At 38.7% G+C, this 8,767-nt stretch overlaps 1 non-coding gene across 1 annotated transcript; it reads right to left on the reverse strand.

Moving 5' to 3' along the window:
* Nucleotides 1–2,602: 2,602 nt before the first annotated feature.
* On the reverse strand, nt 2,603–2,708 carry LOC126949542 (small nucleolar RNA U13). The gene has a single exon (XR_007723819.1). It is a non-coding gene; the product is annotated as a small nucleolar RNA U13 (small nucleolar RNA).
* Nucleotides 2,709–8,767: the final 6,059 nt, after the last annotated feature.

An 8,767-nucleotide genomic window follows, 5' to 3' on the forward strand; every position in this document is an offset into this window, starting at 1 on the left:
TCATGCCCAGGTCTGGGGACTTGAGTGCTCCCTGAGCCTCACATCTTTGGAATATGTGAGAGAACAAAAGAGATTTTGCCAAGATTGGCTTTCCTTTCAGACTTTCCCTTCACTACATTCCAGAACAGGGGAGCACGTGGTGTTGGAACAGACCCACTGTCAGTTTGTTTAGAATCACATGGCAAAATGCTGTGGGTTGCCAGGACAGGCAGTTCATTTGCTACTTCTATTCATCTCCCATCCTGAGTTTTTAGGTAGTTTGGGGAGTTTTGGTTCTTTAAGAACAGGTTTAGTTCAGTGTATAAAGTATTAAAACATTTTTCCTCCACTGAATGTCAGTTAAACCACTTTCTCTGAGTTCATAAGCTCCTCCATGGTTATAATTTAGGCAAGTTTGGAAGCTGTCATGCCATTAGGGTACTTCTTAGTTACTCATCAAGTATTTATTGACTGGCCGAGAGAACAATAATATTTTGGTAAGTACTTGGGCAAACATTAAAGGTCAATAAGTCTGGGGATCTGAAAGATGCCTCAGTTTTATCCAGAGAAGAAGTTAGGCACTACAAGAATCAGAGTTAGTAATCATGCAAGCATAGTTTCCTGATAGATAAACAGGTGTCTTTTTAATTTTCAGTAAAATAGCTGGAGTGCAATTTTAAGCCTCTTACCACTTTTAGGAACTTCTAGTATGGAAAAAGGAAGGTGTCCGTAAGGATTTCCATGAGTGTGGACTGAACCACTTCAGCTGGAGAACAGGACGGCAGAGAGTATGTGCATAAACTGAAAGAGCCACAGCCTGTGGCCAGGCGGTGTCTTCACACGTTGGGGATCAGGAATTGGTCCAAACTTCATAAATTCACAATGTACTCAACGCTGTGCAATTAGAATGGTTTATTCACCTAGAAAAGTAATGCCCGCCAAGTCATATTTCTAGCATAACCACAAGAATTCAAAAGCTTCCTGGACTGAATATTAGCTAGGTCCTTTCCTGGAGGAATTGTCACACAGATAGAGAAGCAGCCAGGAGTCAACATTAGCCCTGAGCCCTGAGCATCTTCTTTCCTCAACAACTGTTTATTGAATGCTTGCTGTATGCCAGGCACTGGGCAAGATGCATAGGGAACAAAGATGGATGAAGCATAGTCTGACCTTGAGGAGCTTACCACCTAGGTGGGAGACACACATGCTCATAACTTCTGATGAAAAAGTGTGATAAATTCTGCAATACTGGTTGAACAAAGTGCTATGAGCACAGGGGAGGGAGAGTTAAGCACTAGTTAACAACTGTGAAGAATTGCTTCACAGTTGAGAGGGTTTTTACAGGTTACCTAGTTCTTTTACCCAATGCCGGGATTCTTAGCATAGCATCGCTGGCTGATGTTAATTTTGTCTTTGCTAAATTTCCTTCTAGAAGTGGCTCAATGCATTTTCAGGCATCTCTATTAAATTAATTGATGCAAATGGTTATCTGAACACTTGTCAGGCATTGTTCTGAGTCTATCATATCTGTCATCTCATTTAGTCCTTACCTAAGGAGAGGTGCTTCTAATATTGCTTTTTTTCTAATGAACAACTAGTTTGCCAAGTTTACGTACCCAACAATGGCTGGAACCAAGTCTTAAATCCGCTGTCTGATTTCAAAGCTGTGTTCCTAACCTTCCTGATACACTCATGTGTTTCTATTCTACCATTTGCTGAGAAAAAGAGGAAGTTAAATTTCTGTTTTTTGACAGCTCTTAAGATATTTCAAGAGATCATTCGTGTATCTGTGTGGCCCTCACCTGCGACATCCAACTCTCTCTAGTCATTCACTGTAAGTTCTTTCAAATGTTCCCCAAAAGACCTGTTTTTTCAGACCCTTTACCATCCTTGCCATCTCTGAAGCCTCCCCTGTTTGTTGATGAGTCTCCTAAGATGTCTGCAGAATCAATACAGCATTTCAGAAGCGGTATGCCTACCACTGAATAAAATGGGTGTGGCATCTCTTTACCTGGAAAGTGTTCATTTGTAGTGGCAGCCACATCACATTCTTGACTTTCAATTTGCTGTCAAGAAAGCTCATAGGTCTATTTTCCTCCCTAATTTTTTTTTTTTGCCTTAACTAAATTTATACCTTATTTGCAGGATTTTTGGGAGCATGCTCAATTCACCTTATTCAGAAAGTCTTCCTAATACCATTTTAGAAAGATTGCTTAAGCCTTAATTAGAGATTCATTTGATGACATTAGTCATATTAATATTCATTTGGGACCTGTATAATGTTTTAGTGGTAGTTAAGATTTAAAAACTTGAATATCCAGTCCTATAAACGTTACAAGTCCTATCCTAACTACCACTGCAGAAACTTAGATAATTTGGAAGATCATTAGATTTTCAAGGTGAACCAGATTTTAAATATAAATCCTAGGTATTTGATAGTATTGCAAAATTATTCTTTTAAAGTTACTTGAAGCATTGGTATTGATTATCTAAGCTATTAAAAAGGAAAAATAAACATACTTGAAGCTAAGGGTACTTAAGCATAAAAATATATATTATGGGAACAAAAAGAGCCACTTTTTGTTGAAAGTGAAAGGATAATTATTTTACTTTATTATTTTCATGTCAGCACAGGGTAATGTGCTGACACTGTAACAAGGTTTGAGGGAAGCACATTTCACACATGCATATGAAAACCCAATCATTATGTTTATAAACTACAAAAGGATTGAGAATTGTTTTTTACACTGAAATTTGAGGAATACAGTTTGTTTTTCTAGGGCTTTCCCTGATGGAAATGATCACCATGCATAATGGCTATATTTTAAATCAAATGTTATGCTCCACATTAGCAAGTCATTCATTTAATCAGGCAAGGAAAACCCATTTTTCTGGACCATATTTTTATGCTTAGGTTTAATAGTTTGCAGAATGATCTCAATAAGTTGTTTAAATCTGTTTTTGGAAAGGAGTCCTCAATCAGAATTCTCAAAGAACAGCTCTTGCTCAGGTTTCTCTCTGCACTTCTTCATTATAATTATCTGTATCTAGATCCGTGGTTCTCCAAGTGGGGTCCCTGGACCAGCAGCATCAGCATTGTCTGGGTCCATTCCCAAAGTGCACATCTCAGATGTCACCCAGATCTGCTGCATCAGAAGCTAGGCTGATGGGGTCAAACATTATGTGTTTTAATATGTCTTCCACATAATTCTGATGCTTGCTAAGTTGGAGAACCAAGGAGCAACATTATTTCAAACTTTTAAAAATTATTCAATTATGTTGGGCCAAATTCTGATAGAACAGAACAAGGAGAATGCTCTACTTCTACTGTGATTACATGTGGTCAGACAACTTGGTCATGTGCCTGGCAGAGAAACCTCACTGCTATGTTTCCCCACTCATATAAAACAATGAATTGTTTGCTCTTTCTTTAGGAAATCAAACTAGGTATCCTGGAGTGCCTAGACCTAAAACTGATAGAACAGCACTTATCTCAGCAGTCCAATCAAATTCTGCACCCTAATATAGAAAGAAATACCCTTAAGAAAAGATTCTTAAAGATAAGAAAATTCTCACTCTTTGAAAGTCTGCATGAAATAACTTAGCAACCTAAATTTTAGTCGGAAGGAGCTTAGAGAGTTTCTTCAGTTTTATTGCTGTCAAAAGGAACGTTTTGCTCAAATAGATAAGACTTCTTTTCTGGTCTTAAAAGCCTCTAAAGACAGTCGCAATCACCTGTAATCACTTTGTTACTAAACTTAAAGTTCAACAGCTGTAAATGTCAGAAAATGCATTTTTTACATTTCCTACGTTATTTGCTGTGTTGGGGTCACATGGCAATTCAAGTATTGCCTAAAACCATTTTTCATAGTTGACAGTTTGGACACTTCAGTTGCCAAATTATGTTGTGCTTTGAAGCAGATAAGCCTCTAGGGCTTGTGAAAACACAGCTTTGGAGAAGATAACCCTCTAGGGCTTGTGAAGAGGGGACAGATCTGACTCTGCCCAAATCAATACAGACTCTTCTCACCCCAACCCAAATCTCTTTAGTCTGAATACTGGAGGAGGGGAAATCCTTAGAGTTGAGACATTAGCCTGTGTGTGTGGGGGTGTGTGTGTGTGTGTATGTGTGTGTGTGTGTGAGTGTCTGTGTGTGTGTATGTTTGTGTGTGTGTATGTGTGTGTGTGTGAGAGTGTGTGTGTGTATGTTTGTGTGTGTGTATGTGTGTGTGTGTGTGTGAGAGTGTGTGTGTGTGTATGTGTGTGTATGTGTGTGTGTGTGAGTGTCTGTGTGTGTGTATGTTTGTTTGTGTGTGTGTGTGTGTGTGTGTGTGAGAGTGTGTGTGTGTGTATGTTTGTGTGTGTGTGTATGTTTGTGTGTGTGTGTGTGTGGTGGGGGATATGTGTAAGCGGGGGTGCTTTCTCTCTAAAGCTAGTAGGAGATCCTCACAGGTCATGCACACATTCATCACATGGAATAAAATAAGTAAAGTGAAATAATTTTATGTTTTACCTACCATCTCAAGCCTGTTCAACAAACCAGTTAAAAAGGCTCAGACTTTTAAAGTACGGGTACAATGTCAAATGATACTCAAATGGATTTTTAAGAATAGAATTATCACCCTATTACTTAAGGATTACACTTGTCTTAAATATCATAGGCACTTTCAACTCAATAATTATTTCTTGTGATTTATATATGTAAGCTATGGCAGTTTGGTAAAATAATCGTACACTTTTATAATGATGAGTTAAGATTTATTGTTTTGTTATCAGGAGTTTCTGAGAACATTTTCTTCCTTTCCTATTTTTAGCTGTGATGACACTTCAGATATTATAAAATGTAGAGTTCACCTACTGGGGTAGGGTTGAGTCAAGCTGATCATTCTCACTCTGGAGAGCTCTGTTAGAAAATCCTCCCTTTCACTGAGCTGAGGCAGCTCTCCTTGCACACTGTTTCCAGGACAACAGGAGACTGTCATTATGAGAGGCTCATCATGAGTCTCTGACTCTCTGTAGAGACAGGGAAAAGAAGAAAATATTTTATCCATTTCACAGCCAAGAACAGACACAGACACAAGTACCATAAAAGAGGGGATGGGATTCAAATTATTGAGTAGGGATTTTGATTTTCATACTCAGAGCAGACCAGAGTTTCCATATTAGTGTCTCCTGAAGACATTGTATTTGTTTTGCTGAATTTAAAGAAAGACAAAATGTGTTCTCTTGACCCATGCCATCCAGTAGAAATATAATGTGAGCCATATATGTACTTTTAAATGTTCTAGTAACCACATTAAAAAGGTAAACAGAAAAAAGTGCAGTTAATTTTAACAATATATTTATTGTAGTGGATACAAGATATTATGATTTCACAATGTAATCATTATAAGAAATTAATGATATTCTACATCCTTTTTTTTTGTATTAAGTTTTCAAAAATCACAGCACACCTCAGTCTGGACTAGCCACATATCAAGTTCTCAGTGGTCACAGGTGGATAGTGGCGACCTATTGAACAGCACGACTCTGGAATCTCCTGTTTCTACACTGCCCTATGGCTTCAACTTCCCTTCCCCACCCAAAATACAGAGTGTCTTTGCAGACGTTGACTTCCTGTCTCCGGAAGTGTTTGAGCAGAGGGTGGGTGACTACCATTTGGTGGGAATATTGTGGAACTCTGAATAAAGAGCATCAGTGGAAGTTTGGACAACGAAAGTGTTAAAAGCCTTTCTAATCCCTGAGTTTTGTGATACTGTGATACTGAGAAAGGAAACATGAAATTGTGGGTTTGGAAAGAACTTCTTTCCATATTAGATGTGCTATTTCCTGCCATTATTTCTTGATTTGTAATTCACTTCTTTGCTACTTCTAGTATGAATGCAATGATTACTTATAGGGTGCTATATAGCGTATAAACCACTCTCATAAACACAAATGATTCATTCAATTATTTCCTCACTCACTTAGTAAAAGCATATTAGTCCCTACAATGTATTAGTCTCTGTTCCAGGAGCTGGAATGTATTAACCACAGTGGGTAAGCTAGGCACAGCCCCTGGGCCCATAAAAGATTCAAGCTCACTTGTTCCTACTCTTCCTTATCTCTGGTTTTTGGAATCTCCCCACCCACGTTTGGCTTGAGTCACCAGGAGTCATACACCGACTAATATGAAAATAGTGGTCTGACTAGTCTCCTGGTATAAAATGTCAACCCATCCCTGAAGCAGTTTTCAGCGATAAGAAAACTGAAGATGGGGTTCTCAGCTTCTCTGGTGTGATTAAGGTACTAGAAAAAAAAAAAAAAAAACAGTACCTAGGGGAAGTAAAATCTGTTGATGTTCAGCTACACGCACGAGTTGAAATTGTCATTTGCATTAAAAGCCCCTTTGCTGTCAGCTAGCTGCCAGGTAGCACTTATTCTCCTTTGACTCTCTGCTATACCTTTTTGTGCCTTATCCAAAAGTTCTGGAAGAATTAAAGCTTCTTCTGAGCCATGTTTATTAATTATGATGCTCCTGCTTTAGAGAAAGAAAAGTAATGGACGCTTCAGGTGTCAGAAAAACTGATGCTTGGACCTGATAGAAAAAAAAAATGAGGATTTGTGATGAAGGAAAATCATTCATAGAAATATTTCAGGGATTCAATTATGATTTTGTTTAGTAAGTTTGAAAATACCCTGTCTCACTCACTTAGTTCTTTAGTGTCCCCCAAAATTTTGAGAACTCAGTTGCTAAATTCTACAGTATTCAACTTCTCTGAAATGTCTTCTACCACCAGAGAGCAGCAGAGATTTATAGGTAGTTAATGAGTACCCTAGATACCAGTAAACAAAGGCTTGGCCACTTGATTTGATCTCATTAATTAAATAGCTAGTGAGAAAAAGAGGCAGCAGATTAACTACCAGAATGTTCACCTGTTAGCCTGTCTCCCTACGCTTTCACCCTTTCTCTCTCTGGGGTGTGCATATATGTGATTTTAATGATTTTTGATATTGGTTGCGTAGGGTTTTCTAACTTTTCTAGGAGCTTCGGGGATGGGTCAAAATGTACCTTGTTCTTCCACACGTACTCATGCCATAGCCTGAGTAATACATGAAGAAAGTGAATCAGAAGTCTGAGAAAGTAAGTCTGAGAAGTCTGAGAAAGTTCTTTTTCTCTAGACCAGGCATCATCAAACTGCTGTCCACAGGCCAAATCTAGTTTGCTACCTGTTTTTACAAATGAAGTTTTATTTCAACACAGCCACACCCATTAGCTCATGTTTTGCCTATGGCTGCTGTCATGCTACAATGGCAGAATTAATTGGGACCATATGCAACCACATGGCCTGAAAAGCCTAAATTATGTATTGTGTTGTCCTTTACGGGAAAAGTATGCTAACCCCTGCCGGACGCTGTGTCAATATTTAAATTATGGGAAATATAGGAAAGCAGAAAGAGTCTCAGACTGGGAGGACTTTAACAGCTATTGTACCAGTCCTGGTCCTGCGGGTTGGTATTAATGTGTCCTCGGGCAAGTTCTTCAATGTTTTGAGCTCTAGGTGGCCTCATCTGTAAATGGGGGCTGGGGGCTCAGGGTGTAGTTTGAACTTGGGAGTCTTTCCAGATTGAAAATTCTATGAGGATTTTTAAAATTACTCTTGCTTTTTTATAGTTTTAAATTACGCCTGGTGTTTTTATAGTTTATGTGGAATTGCAATCCCCAGTGTTGGAGGTGGGGCCTGGTGGGAGGGGATTGGATCATGGGAGTGGTTTCATGGTTTAGCAGTATCCCCATCCCCTTGGTGCCATCTTGTGACAGAGTTCTCACGAGATCTGGTTGTTTGATGTACTATCTCCCCCTTCACTCTCTTTCTTCTGCTTTGACTGTGTAAGATGTGTTACCTTCCTCTTTGCCTTCTGCCATGATCGTTAAGTTTCCTGAGGCGTCCCCAGCCATGCTTCCCATACAGCCTGTAGAACTGTGAGTCAATTAAACCTCTTTTCTTTATAAATTACCCCATCTTGGGTAGTTCTTTATAGCAGTGTGAGAATAGACTAATACAACATCTGACAAAGCATCTATAAGGAACTTAGACAAATTTACAAGAAAAAAAACACCATAAAAAGTAGGCAAAGGACATGGACAGACACTTTTCAAAAGAAGATATGCATGTGGCAAGTAATCATGTAAAAAAAGCTCAACATCACTGATCATTAAAGAAATGCAAATCAAAACCTCAGTGAGATACCATCTCACACCAGTCAGATGGCTATTATTAAAAAGTCAAAAGATAACAGATGCTGGTGAGATTGTTGAGAAAAAGGAATGCTTATACACTGTTGGTGAGAATATAAATTAGTCCAACCATTGTGGAAGACGGTGTGGCAACTCCTCAAAGACTTAAAGACAGAAATACCATTCGACCCAGCAATCTCATTTGAGGAATTGCCACACTGTCTTCCACAATGGTTGGACTAATTTATATACCCAAAGGAATATAAATCATTCTATTACAAAGACACATACATGAGTATGTTCATTGCAGTACCATTCAGCATAGCAAATGCAAGGAATCAACCTAAATGCCCATCCATGATAACTGGATAAAGAAAATGTGGTTTTATACCACATGTTCTCACTTATAAATGGGAGCCAAATAACGAGAACACACAGACACACAGAGAAGAACAAAACACCATGGGCCCTTTTGGAGGGTGGAGGGTGGCAGTAGCAAGAGGATCAACGAAAATAACTAACAGGTACTAGGCTTAATACCTGGGTGATGAAATAATCTGTACAACAATC

This window comes from Macaca thibetana, chromosome 2 (genome assembly GCF_024542745.1).
Source record: "Macaca thibetana thibetana isolate TM-01 chromosome 2, ASM2454274v1, whole genome shotgun sequence".
NCBI classification, from domain to species: domain Eukaryota; kingdom Metazoa; phylum Chordata; class Mammalia; order Primates; family Cercopithecidae; genus Macaca; species Macaca thibetana.